The sequence below is a fragment of the Ischnura elegans genome, chromosome 8 (genome assembly GCF_921293095.1).
Source record: "Ischnura elegans chromosome 8, ioIscEleg1.1, whole genome shotgun sequence".
Lineage (NCBI taxonomy): Eukaryota > Metazoa > Arthropoda > Insecta > Odonata > Coenagrionidae > Ischnura > Ischnura elegans.
Genome location: NC_060253.1, coordinates 77903243 through 77919443, shown reverse-complemented (window position 1 = coordinate 77919443; position 16201 = coordinate 77903243). Strand labels below are relative to the sequence as shown.

At 38.6% G+C, this 16201-nt stretch overlaps 1 protein-coding gene across 4 annotated transcripts in view; it reads right to left on the bottom strand.

Annotated features, from left to right (window-relative positions):
• The window catches only part of LOC124163344 (zinc finger protein OZF-like), a 37769-nt gene that overhangs the window by 17871 nt on the left and 3697 nt on the right, over positions 1-16201 (bottom strand). The window lies entirely within an intron of this gene.

Below are 16201 nucleotides of genomic sequence, written 5' to 3'. Positions count from 1 at the left end.
GCACCAATGACGAACGCTCTACACGTCCGTACCCTCCGAGCGCCGAAACTTCAACGGCAGAATAGAATACGAGTAAATTTTACATATTCTTTTACGGCGTAAATCGGAAAAATCGAATTAGGTACACCTTCATTGAGGAACAGGTGGAAAAGCGATTACACAAATCACATTTTCTATGTCTGAAATTCGTTAATTATGCGAAAATTAAAAATTAACATTAGGACGCACGCACATCTGTACTAACAATTACAAGAGAAAACCGCATAGATGCAGGAAGAAAGGTGAATACTTCGAAAGAAAGATTTTTGCAGATATATTATGATATACATATTTCGAGATAGAGTAAGGCGCTATATTTTTTCCCATTATCGACAAAGAGTTTAAAAATAGCATTGTAGGAATAATATGGAGAAATAACAATTGAGATTGAGAAGCATTAAAATATGTTTTCAATTTCGAAACGACGTTCACTAATTTCAGAAGTGGCCATATTATTCTAAGTCGGTTATGATGAGCCCACACACGCCATATGTTCTGAATTTAGCTAATAAACGATTCAAATCTCACGTCAGGAATAGATCAAAGTGTATCCCATCTGAGCAAACGACGTGTTGGCGCGCGACAGGAGCTCCTCGGATCTTCGTTGGCCTGAGCCAACAAATATAGAACCCCACTCTCACATCCTGAGGATCAGTACCACAATTTATCATCCGTACCTCTATGCGCATAATGATCCCAAATCCGGGACTGTTTCCAGAATGCTCGCAAGGAAATATAAAATTGCGCCAAATAAAAAAGAATTTAGAGAGGTATACAAATTTGGCAATTTGGAAAGTGAATGAAAATATATTCATGTAGTAAACAGTTTTATGTTTCTAAAGGAGGTAATTTATGAATCGGCGAGCCATTATGGAAAAAGAGAGAATAACATAAGCATAGACTACATATTAAACCAAAGTCCGGATGGATAACTTATCGAAATTCAGCCCGGGGTAAGTAGCGGGGGTAAAGAGGAAGGTAGGATTGAAGGTTTTTGGGGGAACGCCCCTTCATCATGGGCGCCGCTGATTTTCAGCTAATCCAGCTTCAAAACAACTCATGTTCACTAAGAAACATTCCATTTTACCTTACTTCTGTTTTGGTTTCTTTCTGTAGCTTAACTATTCTACATTACCAAATTCAGGTACAAGCTGCCATAGGCGGATTTAGGGGTGGGGGGCGCGGAAGCATGTACCCCCCCAACCAGACGCTTAAAAAATAGATAATATATTTAGCACAAATATTATCAAATTCAATATTTTTATATAAAGGTTATAAATATTTGCATACTTATAAATTAAAAATATATTTCGTAGAGTAATTGTTGCATGTAGTTTTTAATCCCAAATATGAGACGACAGTTTTCATGTCAGACCCTGGTGCCCCCTTCCCCCCCCCCCCCCCCCCCCCCCAGAAAAAATCCAGGATCCGCGCCTGCATCCTGCATTTGTGAGGATGTTCCAGTTATACCACAGTTTTAATGGCAATAGTAAAAAATTGAATATTGAAGTGTTACAGGGTCATAATCAGGATCCAGTATTCCAAATGATCCCTTACCGAGCGTGTCTATATTGTTCGTGTCTGGATCCCTGAGGGTCATACCCAATTTTAATAGGCTCAATTTTTAAGCAGAAAAAAGGTATTGCGCAAAAATAATCCAGCGCAATAATTACAATTAACTATTCATTTTGAGAAATTTTTACCACACACTCTTCGTAAACATGATTATGATAGACTTTTTATTTACTTGTTAAAATTTTACTAACGAATGCGGTCCAAAACAGAATTTATGATCTCTGGGAGTTCACTTAAGGAAAAATTTCGAACCGCAGCTCTAGTCGTTTGAAACTGTACTTCTAGCTGTCGATTTTCAGCCCCAGAACAGTTAAGCCAATATTTTTGACAAGAATTACGTAATTATTAGGGATTCTCCCGCATGAAGAGTATGTCTAACCGAGAGTAACACAAATTCGTCAATTTTTAGGACCACGGCGGTTCGCACTTTCCTTTTCTGCTCGTCCCCGGTAACCCGCTAATGGAGATGACGACTGGTCGTTAACACTTAGTCGCCAAATATAATTAACTGTCATTATCTGTCATGTAACAATGCGGACTGGCCGATGCCTATCACCGACCAGCCATGAGTCAATAGATGGTATCATAATCCTACAGTTTCCTTTTCGCTTCATAGAATTTTAATGGCGTTTATTCGTAACTAAATCTCAACCCTCTCAGCAAAAAATGATTCTGTGCTTGGTGAATTTGTTGAATGCGAAAAACTGATGAAAAGAGCAGGATATTTGAACCGGCAAGCATGCCAAGTGCCTGTAGTAATATGTATGATCCGTCATATTCTTGTCTCAAATTGTGGAAAAAATTGCGAAGACGATTCCTGGCTTTCGCACTTGATTACATTTAATTTTTTGCCTTGGAGAATGTTGTTTTTTGATGCCCAATTTCCTCAGCACCTCAACTATCGGCACAAATGTCCGTTTCGCGCATTAACATTAATTTTAAATCGAAATGATAAAAAACCATTTGAAAGTCAATCGGTCATTTTTACCATGTAAAAATTTAATAGTTTTTTATTGTAATTTTTGCTTCTTAATTTTAGTTCTAGCCGATGAGAATGTTCCGTGCAAGCACTACGGTTTCTGTCGTCATTAATTAAGAGCTCTCACAGTATCGCCGAGGAAGATAAACGGAGTATGTAAAATAATAAAAAATATTAGAAGGGGAAATGCCAAAAATTAATGGATATTGCTCATCCTCAGGATATTCACTAATTGTATTATCGGCACGCTAAACTACAGTAAAAATGATAATAAAGTATGCATTATTTAAAGAACATTCAAATTTAAAACTTAAAAAATAACGTCATAAATTGTAAGAATAAGCTTAATTTTTTTACGTTGTTATAACAACGTAAAAAATGTATTATAACGCAATTAAAACTGGGAATTAATGGGAGGAAACTATGTCTGAAAATTTAAATCGTGCGCCACGGTAGCTTAAATGGATTTAAATGTCAGTGAATAGACGTAACAAAAATATTCCCCGCAAAAAGTCTCCGTATTGGCATGTAGTTACGTTCTTGTCTACTGTTGAACTCTCCGCAGCAGTATCAAGCAGCACAATGCTATTCGTAGATTCTCTCGGCCAAGGAGCGTTATTGATTTTTTTGCCCCCTCCCTTCCAGTTGCCAACAGCCAGGTGGCTATGGGTACGCCGCACACATCTTGTGCTTCCCACCGAAGAGTTTCCCCTGGCTCACGCATGGCAACTTTATATTGGCAAGTGCTCGCATTTAAACATTTTGAATCAAAGGATATTTTGATACAGTCAGTACCTCATACTTGGAATAGGGATCTAACTTGACACAAAAGGGCTTTTTTTATTTTTCGAGGTTGGCTACCAAGATTCAAACATTGCTCAGAATGGTGTCAATTGTTGCATAATCATACTGTCTTCAAAGAGTAGTGTTGATTTATTAGATTTTTTTTAAGGCAACGTATTTTTTCAGGTGAGTTTTGCTACTGTTGAGTGTAATTAAAAACCTACTAGTGTCCCAGGTTAGATTATAAACAAAGGAACAAAAGGAAACAATGGTTTCCCAAGTAAGGGGAAGGTATTGCTGACTTGGGAAAACACAAAAAAATTAAATTAAATTAAAAAAAGGTCGGCAGTTTAGCACATCCTTATTTTTAAAGTGCAAGGGTTCTTTAAAGTTTTGATTTACATTCACACTTTGTAGATATTTCCTACAGTATTTTTATTTATGCTAGAAAATAAAATCTCTCCCAAGAATAGGTAACTGACTTCACTCAAGTAGTGAGGTCAAACAAAAGAGTCTGGGATAAAGGATGCCAAACCTCCCCTTCCTGTCTATAAATTTACCATTATATTTTCGTTATGTAGGAATGTATCTTTCGTGAATGATAATTACTGGCTCGTACCGTGAAAATTTCGCTAAAGCACAGCCCGATAAAGAGCGATCCATTATTACACATGTGGCACCCATTAATTCACTACGTAAAAGAGTGCGCGTAGAGTTAATGCATGGGTGACTGGCGTTATTAGCAATTGACAGGAAAAATACTGAAGCATAAATAACAATGGGGTGAAAATAAAAATAATACGTGTTTTCTGGAGGAATATTAGCCGTGTATTATTCAATAACAGTGGTTTTCATCGATAAATCGTGAAAATTAAGTATTTTTATGGCTCTGGGTTTGAGAGAATTTCCTCATTTGTTGTTTTAGTACATTAAAATAAGTAACATTGGATATGTTTGAAGCACTATTTGAATTCGATTTCTCCCCTGTAGACCCGCCTACAGAGAGTAAATTGGAGTTCTCGAGGGAACCAGTACCCCCCATCGCCATTTTGAAAATGTGCTGAAAGAAGTCAGAAAATTCAAAAAAAATTTAATGTTGATTGCATCATATCCAAGGCGTCCTTTAGCTATTCACGTGCAATCAATACCATAACTCTCCCGCCCCACCCATATTCCTCTCAAATTAGCTTAGTAGGGGAATAGAATTCGAGCTCATCTTAACATATATTTAATGGGGAGTGCATTGATACCCGGAGATTGGTTAACTTTCATACTCGATGAGCAAAAGAGCTAATGTTTTCAAAATATCAGATTTTCTAAAATTTTATCCAACGTATCCGTGTGGTGTAAGTTCGACCCTTGAGGTCACCAGCATGCCGCGAACACTGAAAGACTAATTCACAACCTCGGAATTTTAGCAATAGTCTGACGCGCAATAATGGATGATTCCAGCTTAAATATTGACATTATGAATTAACTTTGAATGGCAAATATCAAACCGAAAATGATTCAAAATTATTCTAATTCTATGGTAATTGTCCTATTTTAGTAAATCCATATCTTCTAATCTAAGTGAAAGAAATTAAAACCGCGGAATGTTCCAACGTAGAATTTATTTGAATCGTACAGCATGAAAATAAGAGTTACTAATTGGGAGTATCTTATGTCAAAAACTCATTATATGTCCGATTCATTAAAAGATTTATCTGAAAATATTTCAATAGAACTTGGATTTGTAGTAAACTACATATATGTCCAATATTGAAATAGTTACTACTGTTTCCATGTTACTTATAATTAATAATATAAAATTAAAGGATTATTTTCCTATTAATTATTTAAATGAATAAGATGACATTTTAGTCATTGAGTTATCAACCACCTTTCTTGAAGCATAATTAACAATATGCCGTGCGGCGATACTGCTCCGAAAATATTCCGACTTATCAAATAGGCTATTATGATACGCCTTGGGCTATAAAAATACGAATATTGAAAGAGTCTTAGAAAAATTGAGTAGCCCTATGATGAGATCCATGGTCGTCTCTCTGTTTTCAAAGCGGAACATTTGTAAATAAGCTGAGAAAATCGAGACGCCTTCAAAATTTACCCCAGGAACTCAACAAGCTGATGTACTTCTTCCGTAGTTGAAAATACGGCCGATAGTTAATACATGGAGGGTTAACTCTGTTTTCCAAGTTCTCTGCCCCGTCGGTCCGTTTTATGGTCAATATTTTACTGATTATCCTGATCAATAAAAAGAGTATGAAAAAAGAAAGTCTCATTTTATCCTTGAACTTTCGTAGTATAATCTTCAGCCTGCAGAATGGCTAACGCATTATTATCCAGAATATGAATGAATTAAGATAATCGGCCAATATTATATCCCAAGAGATGGACACAAAATCACTCTAAAGCAGAAGACTCAGCCAGAATATCGTATTACCTCCCGCGGTCGATCTGATTAATTGTCAAAATAACATGGCGGGATTCTAATTTTAATTGGTAGCATGGTCACACCCTGAGTAATGTCTAGAAAATGGCTGAACGAACAAGTGTGATCAGGGAGCGTTAAAGTCTTTCTGTCAAAGTCTATTTATATTCTGACCAATCTCGAAATTTCTTTCTTTTACTGATCGACCGTAATTTGTATAATCCATTCTGTTCATATATATATGTTTATATATATTTCTATTAATTATATTGTTTATATAAAAAAAGGCACGATTGCTCCTTTTTTATGTATATATATTGTATATTGCCTAATTCTCTGCATTTTATATTGTTTCATAATTTTTTTTTTTTTTTTTTCTAACATAGCCCTGAAGATGTTTTTAAAATAAAACGAAACGTTGGCTGCTAACTTTTAATTTATTGACCTAAACTCCAGGAAACATCATTTTATATATTAAAATAAGGTCAAGAAAAAGGAGAAAATATAATAATGATCGACCGTAACTTCGGGAAAAAGAAAACGAAAAAAAAAATTTCAGTACAGTCTGTAAATATCGATCTATGAGTCTCCGGGTGGAAGGAAAAGTGTTCATATAAGTATAGCTAAAATCAACGTAATCAACGATTTAAACAACTTTAGAATTTGCTCCTTGGTAATTTTGAAAATCCAATTTCAGGCACGAGCAATGCCATTATGTAGGTACCTTTATTACGTTATGAGTTGGATGAATAAGCGAGAGAAAATTCGGTTAATAAAAGGGTGTTCCGCACCGTGATTCATCTGCATCTACACCTACTCAATACCCCGCAAGCCACCTAAAAGGCGAGTGGCAGGGGGTGTTAAGACACCAGCCGTTTACAGCTAAAAAATGAAGTGCTCCAACGAAGTTGGGACTAGCGTTTATTAAAGTCCTTTATGGTTCGGGGGAAGAACGAATTCCGATATCTATCCGTTCGGCAAAGCATCTCTCTTAATTTATCGCTTCGTGATTATGCTATCTGTCTTAAAGTTCCACAGATTATCACAAAGTATCTTAGATTAATAACCAAACGCTTTCAGCAGAAATAATGAAACGTTGACAGTGAAGATTTCTCGGGTCTCAGACCGTGTAAGGTCCTCCATATCTCCCTACGACTTTCCCATCGTCCTCAGGGACCAAGGAATCCAATGATTGAATTCTTGGATATACTTGGATTCCTAAATCCCTGAGGACTATGGGCGAGTTGCACATCGAAAAATCGGAAGGAGATATGGATTACCTTACCCAATGTGAAACCCGATAAATCTTCACTGCCATTGTTCGCCGGGAAAAAAACCAGACATTACATCAATGAAACGTTGAGTTATTTTAAAAATACGAAACGGCAAACCCGAAAATGACCTTTAGCTATGGCAAAAATTCACCTTGAAAGATGTCCAATGCCTGATCAAAACCAAGCACCGAGGGAGAAAAGCATCGGCGGAATAGTGGCGCAAAAGTGGAACGGATAAGATGAAGTGGAACATCGTCGGCTCACAAATCGGTGAGGGCTCCATCGATCTGAATTCTCCCAGGGCCATCCGCGCCACGAGATTGAACGCTCGCTCGCGGAGACAGGCACAAGCTGTAGCGGGATCATTGCCCCATGGCGTCCCTTGTAAGTGGATGCGTAAGTATTTGATGGCGATAACGTCATTCAGGAGAGTGCTTACATTGATTATAAGAGGACCAAAAAACCAGATAGGAGAACCAAATATGTCAGTGGCTTGGCGCTAAAAGGGCCAATGTCAAACATTTACACTTAATGCAATTATACCTCCATAGAACTTGAAATACATATTGGAAACTATGGAGTGTAAAGGAAAGAGGCGCCGCCGCGATAGGAGCCCGTCGACGCCTCTGGGGTAGGATAGGTGCGGAAGGGACGGGACGGGGAAAAACACCTTAACGCTATAGAAGCGAAGAGGGCCCAACTAAATAGCGAAACCAAGCAAAGCTATTAATGTTCTAACGATCTTGGAGGACCATTTTATAAGGAAGAAAAATCCAACGATCAAATCATTAGATAACATCCATGATCATACAGTTAAAATTAGAACATGTTCTATTTTGCTCGCATGATCCTGTGAATGATCGCGTGATAATTCAGCATGATCATCCACCGTGTATAGCGGCTTTTACCCAAGTTAATACATGATATTGCAATGAAAAAACATGTACATGGAGAAACACATAAACAGCAATACAATGTAAACTTTGCCCTAAGCATAGTAAACATACAAAAATGAGAAAGTCCTTTACTTTTTAATATTATTTAACCTTATCGAGGAGGTCTTTAGATTTCGCGGGAAGGGTTCCAAAACTACCTTCGGTAGACCATTCTAATCCCCTATCCCTCGATGCAGGAAAGAATATTTCACAGAATTTGAATGCTGTTTCGGATGGCCTATTTTGTGATCTTTTCTTGTCCATCCCCTTAACACCACCCAAAGCACTGTCTGTCAACCGCCATGACCGTGCACCATGCTTATAATTCGCTGCATTGGTCCGAAAATCTGACCAAAAACACGTAATATTAGAGAAAATTTATTGCCACCTCTTAGAATTGTTTTATTTATGACCAAAGCCAAACGATTTGCTTTTTGTTCTCCTCTAACATCCAGGGAAAGTAACCTTTTCAATAATATTCATTTTTCAGATCAAATCGGATTTTAACTTATAATTTCATTATATACAATAAGGTCGGAGAGAACATTGTCAAAGCAATGTATGGAATCGTTCAATAATCACCACAATCAATCTCTAATTACATCCCGAGCAATCAAAATAGTCAAGTACCACAATCTCCTTATTTTGAACCCAAATAACACTGAAAAAAAAATTCTGACTAGTTGTATTAAAATTTTTATATCCATTTCAACCATGGAAAAATGCTCCAGTAGCACAATTAATGCCTAAAAAGCACTCGGAATATACCATTCATTCAAAGCAGTTATGCCGTGAAAAAACGTGCAAAACTGAATGCCGCACAGTGACCGGTGAAATGTCTGAACCTCTTGTAACATTGTAAACAAACTGACTATGAGTATTAAATTAGTCATCAGAATTTTAGAACAATAAGAGCAGAGAGCTGGCCCTGCCAATTTCTAATTTCCAAAAGAGATAGGTGGGGCTTGAAAAAACAATTGAGTGGTCTTACCTATTTTATTACGGATAACAGATGGGTTTGCTGCATAAAATATAGCATAGGAACACTGCCCAAAGAATATATTTAGCAGTCCTACTAGGAATCGTTAAGCGTTCTGTTGGAAGATTTACGGATGAAAAAAGGAGGTGCTATTTCGCACTCTTCCGGCCACACCTTGCGAGCATATGGGATCCGGCACAGAAAGACTATATCCGTGAGCTGAGTAAAACACAAAGAAAAGCTGCGCGATCCGTCAAAAACTACAGTCCACTACAGCGTACACAAAGCGTTACCTACTCAGATGTTAAACGAATATTAGGCTGGGAGCAGCTAGAGACTCGGAGGCTGCGCGCTAGGTTTAGATTGCTGGAGCAATTGAGAATAGATATATTTAAGAGCGTCATGGAGAACATCATATTAAAGCCCCCTTATATTTCCTGATACGACAGAAACGATAAGTAAAGAGACTTATTTTACCGAACGGATAGGCATAGGAATTCGGTATGGAGATGAAACGTAAAGGAGGTCTCAACGCTTACGCCATCTAGCAAAGATACATTAAAATAACCACTAAAACAGAGCATGGAATGAGCATGTTTTCGAGAAATTCCACGGAAATGATCAGATAACTTGATTTCGAAATATGTTCACGGTTATGCGTGAACGATTGATACGTCGAGACAATGTACGGCTCGTGCGTGCCAGTGCGGCGCGATAGCATTCGTTTTATCGGACCTTGAAGGCAGTATCATGACGTCTCATCTTGTGTCAACGAACTCAGCTAGACCGGAAAGAATTGCAAAAACTAGAGAGTTTATCGATTTTAAGGAACTCCGACGTAACCAGCGCGTTCAAAAAACATGCGCGTGATTCTCGGGGATAGAGGCCGGCAATAACGAATATCGAAGACTTTAACAAGGAATACAGGAGTAAGAGATGAATTTGGGATGATCATGATTGGACCATTCACAGGCAGAAAGAGCCGAGACGGTACAAGATACAAGGAGCTCGTTGCCGCAAAAATTAAATTTTAAAGGGGCAAAGGTGAGAATAATTGGTTTGCCCTAATGGAAAAAAAACAGCTTCTCACTTCTCTTAGAGAATCTCCGAGAGGGAAAAAATATAAACTGTTAGTTTGAACAGCAGGGCCGGATAAGAAGCCCCAGGCTATTCCACTAATGAGGCTAATAATAACAACAACCGCAAAAGCCCTCTCACCTCCCATTTTTATGTTTGTAAATTACATGAGAGATAATAAAGGATTTATGCAGGGCGGTCTGTGGGACCTCCGCTGGAGCTCATTCCTGGGGCTGGGGCCCCCGGGAAAATTTTAGGAATAAGCCCGGAAATGGATTATGACGCTATTATGGCTCCTGAAAGCTAGATAAAAGTTATTGAGAAATAGCAATTTCGTAAGGAAAAATAGTATGAAAAGTGTGGATTTCACATCTTACAAATTGTAATTATGAATTATATTTCTATTTTCTATTTAGTGAATTTTTTCCTTGAAATTGCAAGGAAATCTAAAATAAAACTAAAATAAATTCAAATATTTTCAAATATTCCTTTCATGAAAGCACCTGGTTCTGTTTCATCTTTATTTTTTATATGATTTTTTACACTGAGAATATTGTGAATAAAGCAACTAGTATAAGCATGGAATATTATAATTTCAAAAGAACTTTGCTTCAAATAATCCGAGTCTTTTTCATTAAACCGTTCATACTTATAAACTTCACGATAGACGTGAACGTTGTGGGGGTCCCTTTAGCTAGGGGCCGACGGCCATTGCCGACCAGCAGACATGGTCAGACCCACCCTCGATTTATGCAGACAAAAAACTATCATCATTAAACGTAATTCCCCTACGCGAGTTTTTATTTCACCTGTGCAATACATAATCCTTCTGCGTTATTTTTCTTTTGATTTCACGAAGAATATACTCCCGAGATAATACATATATCACAGGAATCGCGAAGGATGGTGAACTATCCGATGGAACAAAAGCCGTAAAATACGAATCCTAAATAATATTAGGTTAATACACAAATGCGAAGTCATTCGAGGGTCTACGGCCACGCACGTGTGCACGCCCCCACTATTCTGATACGCCGAAAGAGATAAAGCTGTCTGCGGCTGTAAATAAATAAAATCCAATAAATAACCACTTCTGAGAAAGCAAAAACATCACCACCACATTTATGAGAGCGATTATAAAAATAACCGGCTGAGGCCCTTGTGAAAATTAAATATGAAAAACTGAAAAAGGACACGTGGAAAGTTCTTATTTCTTTTTTCCTTGAAAACTTTTCCATGGGATTGATGGCTGAGTCAGGTACACTTGGCCCTGATGGGCGTAGCTGGAAGAGTTTGGCTGGGCAGATGGAAAGGGGCGCCCCTTCTACAAAATAATTACTAATCATAAATATTAGTATAATACATAAATATCTCCATACATTGCCCATGAATCCTTATAAGGTTGAAATGAAAAGAAATCGGGAGGAGAAACACTTCCTCTTGAAGTGGGGAAACCCCCCTGAGGTTGGGTGGTGCTGGGGTGATCCCATGGCCCCCTCCTGCCAATTGCCTTCGCTACCTTTTCCTTGTCAATACTCCCGTCAATACTCGTCTCAATACTCAAAAACCCACTTCCGACACTGATTGAGACTTTTTAGTCCCAATCTCGCCCAATAAAGACGTATTATTATTGACTGACTGATTCATACAAATGGTTGGGGTAAACGAGATGAGATACGACAAAAAGACATAGAATCCACCCCCTCTAAAATCGTCTGAGGCCCTATGACAACTTTTCCGAACACTATATCTATATCTAGGACAGTGTTACCAACTTCCTTTATGCCTCTACTTTTTGAGGGCATTTGGAGGTCACAAAATCCATTTTTTATGTCATTTTTCGTATCTAGACCACGTGATGCGTCGAGAAACCAATTTTCAGACCGGATCGATATAATTTTGGCCAAATAGTGCAATTCCACTATTTCGCGTATTATTATCTCAACAACGGAGGGAGATACTGAGTTGCGTCGTGTGGTTCAACAAAAATTGTAAGAACTGGCAAAGTGACCAGTAAAGGTCTCAGGCCTTTTCCGGAGGGGACTGGGGGGGGGACATAAAAATGGAGTCAATCCATGATACTCAGTGGATTTTAATTTCCACGTCAAGTGAAAAATTATTCACCAGGGAAACGACATTGTTTGCCAAATGAAGGGGAAGAACAGGTTTCACTCCTTCCCTCTCTCCCCCGAAGTGTTACACCCTCCCCCTAAAGTTCAGCGACTGCGGTTGATTGTTTCGCTAACATATTGACAATAACTCGGGTTTCACTGAAGTTTTCAACGTATTGAAATGCGATGAATATTGTAGAGTGTACGTATTATAAATTACTGTAATTTTAAATATGACTTTGTATGCAAGCTGTGAAATTAATTACAACGTAAGTAAGCATGAACTTAAACAATGAGAATTATGCGATGAATACTTAAATGCGTATGGATGATGACTTATTGTAATTTTGAATATGATTTGCATTCAAGCTGTGAACTTTACAGCAAAGCAAGTATAAATTTAAGTAGTGAGAAGAGATAGGAATGAGAAACGTGAAATTAAATACCGAGCGTTGGAAGTTTAAGGAATAGATTGGTATATGACGTTGTGACTCGAATTGTTCTATTACCCACTCACCCACCCACTACCCGGTACATTTTGTGCAGAGTTCGTCCAACTATAACCATGTTTATGCTGTGGATGGTATTAACATAAAGGCCACAGACGAAGACAAGTACCTGGGAGTTACGATAACCTCGAACCTAACGTGGAGAACACATGTAAGAAATATTTGCGGCATAGCCCTGAAGAAATTAGGATTCATCAAGCGTATTGTGGGAAGATTTTCGGATGAGAAGGTAAAATAAAGGTGCTATTTCGCTCTCGTCCGACCACACCTTGAATATGCAGCGAGCGTATGGGATCCGGCGCAGAAAGACTTAATCCGCGAACTGAATAAAATACAAATGAGGGCTGCGCGGTTCGTCAAAAACCGCTACGGGCGTACAGACAGCGTTACCCAGATGTTAAGCGAATGAGGCTGGGAGCCGCTGGAGACTCGGAGGCTGCGCGCTAGGGTTAGATTCCTTGAACAATTGAGAATAGGTATCTTTAAGAGCGACTAGGAAAACATAATAATAGAGCCCCACTATATTTCCAGGTCCGACAGAAGCGATAAATTAAGAGATATTTTGCCGCACGGATAGATATGCGAATTCCTTTTTCCCTCGAACCATAAAGGACTTTAAAAAATGCCAGTCGTAATGTCGTTAGATCTTCCTTTTAATGTAAGAATGGCTGGGGTCTTAACACCCTCTGCCACACGCTTTTTAGGCGGCTTGCGGGGTTTTATGTAGATGTAGATGTACCCACCTAAGACGCCCATCGAGGCGGGCAAGAAGTAAATTTCTGCCGACGCGAAATTTTTTCTGGTATCTTTAAGCCGGAAGCTGATAAACATGGCCAATGAATATGCATATTGTTGCCACGAAAAATAATAGCCTTCTTTGCCTCCAATAAGAAACTACTCTGTAAGGATTGATGAATAATAAAAGGTAGCATACTAAATAAATTAGTACCTAAAAATGTTCATCCGTAAGGACTGGTTTGCGGAAAATATATGCATTCCTCGTCTCCAAATCTATGCAAAGAGGTTTGCCGTAAGTTTTCGCAGGTCCATACGTTACTTTCAAGAGTTTTATGAGAAACTCGGCTGTCAAAAAAAAAACGGAATTTCTAGAGTGATAACATTCCCTTTGAAAGGAGTGCCTTCTCAACTGCTCATTAAAGTCTCCGGGCGAGTAAGTTCAGCGGCTGCATATGAACGGGTGAAATTCATCAGAATACTCAACGCAATGCGTCGAATGGACTAGATGGACATGATGGAGGCAATGTATTCTTTCTGTAATTTATAAGCTAATCTGCAACTTAAAATCAACCCCTTCACTTTTCGAAATATGAGTTCAAATATTCAGATACCGAACAGGAATTAGCAGATGCCGCATATCACGGACCACTACTGCGAAGGGAGTGTAAATCTGAAACACGACCTAGTTTTTACAGTATCGAAGGTCATGCTTATCACCAAATCCCCACCGTCATCAGTTGCTCGATAGTTAGCACGTAGATACTCGAGAATCACGTACTGTAGCTAAACAGTTGAGATCAAATTTGATATCGACTAACAGATACTTTGTATCAATTCACTTCATCATCTTTCATTGACATAAAGATTAGATAATGCATATAGTTTTTATGAAATACGACCATGCGTGTGAAATACCGAATGCTCCAAAATTGATATTTTTCAATTCAAAAAGGTTTCAATTAACGTCGTTTTATATTTATAAATAGGTTTTATCAGTGAAGAATGGCCAACAGATAATGTTATTGTTTAAAAGCTAATGACGTAAACTTAACAAAGATATTGTATTTTTTACCTTTTCATGCAAAAATTCCATTTCAGCCGGGATAATTTGAAAATGTTCAGTCACAGGAAACAAGTTCAATAAAGTTCAAGTTTCCTGCTTGTAGAAAATATGGTCTTTGAAAAAAAACAGAAAAAATACCAAATTTTCAGGAGAGCGAAAAATCGAATAAGATTTTTGATTGCAGACTGAAATTAAAAACCAAAATTTCATAAAACTGAAAAAGAAGCATTCATTTGCATAAAAAGAGTTTATTTTGCTTGTATTTTATTTTCTAAAGTTATTGCACTTTGCTTAAGATACCTTTCTCAAACCGGCCGAATTTGAGATACGTGTTGCTAGAACTTAGCCATCAACAGCGTCGGATCCAGGATTTCTTTCTGGGGGGGGGGGGGCACAAGCAAGGCTGTATCCAGAATTTTGTTCTGGGGGAGCACAAGGATACCTCGTAATACAAAACAAGCGCAATGATAATGGGACCGTATTAAAAATCTTGCATATATTTTAAGAGTCTGGGTGGGGGGGGGGCACGTGCCCCGTGCCTCCTACCCCCCCCCTATATCCGCATATGGCCATCGATATAAAATATTTAAACAATAGAGCAGGAATTTTATAGAGTGAAAAGTTCGTACACCTTTCTAGCCACTCGAGAGGCCTCTTTATAGATCGTAAGCTCCTTGCCTACGTTTTCGGATCTAAAAATATCGCGAGTTGTATACAAAAATATTCATCGCTACTCTAAAAATTGGAAACGTCGATTTGTTTAACGCCGTCGAGACGCCAAAAAAGGGACAAGTTGCCGCACTACTCATTCTTTTTTACCTTCTAACATCTGTCGATTTATATTATCAAAGATGAGCGCCCTCCTAGCAGCACACGCGAGATTAATTTTGCTGCATTCGGGGCGTGGGAGGGGGTGAGGCTAGCGGGGAGGGGACGGGAGCGGCCTCCTGCTCTTCTCTTCGCGACGCTGCGAGGGCGTTGGAATATTTTCTTATCGGTTGCGCACTCAAATTTTGCATTGTGTGGCTTAACGGTGGCAGATACGTCAAAATGCTCGAAATATTTGCTCTCAAAGGGCAGTAATTCGGCAAAATCTATAGGGAGTGATCATAAAAATTACATTTTCCGATAGTTTACCCTCCCCCCCCCCTATAAACAGCATTTGAGTGAGGATCAGGGTTTCACCTTGATGTCTCAAAATTTTCAGGCCTTATTTTCGATCAGTCCCACAACTTTTTTTCACTGGGCCAGATGGATTTGAAAAAAAAATCGATTTTTCCGTTCCGCCTCAGTACACATTGCTCCCATAGAATGCTCACGCTGGGTGCTTGTCATTGTTAACTCGTGTCGGCGAATTAGTGAATACAACTCTTTGATTTGTATTTCAATTCCCAGTGCACTTGACATTCCCTCCACATATCACTTAAATGTACTCGCACAAAAACGAGTCTTGAATTGGCCAAGCATGCTCTGGTTATCGAACACGCAGTGTAATCAGCGTCACTCATTAAAAATTCTGGCCAGATGTATAAAACTCGCTTTCGACATAGGTGGCTCATTAGCGCTTCCGGTTGCCATAGAAATCACGAACGCGGTCAATCACCTAAGATTGTCGCCTGTTGAGAAATCAGAGTGTATCTGTACTTTGGCGTCGATTGTAGGAAAACTTTGTGGAGGAATGGCATCCGTGAGGTCTGGGGGTATG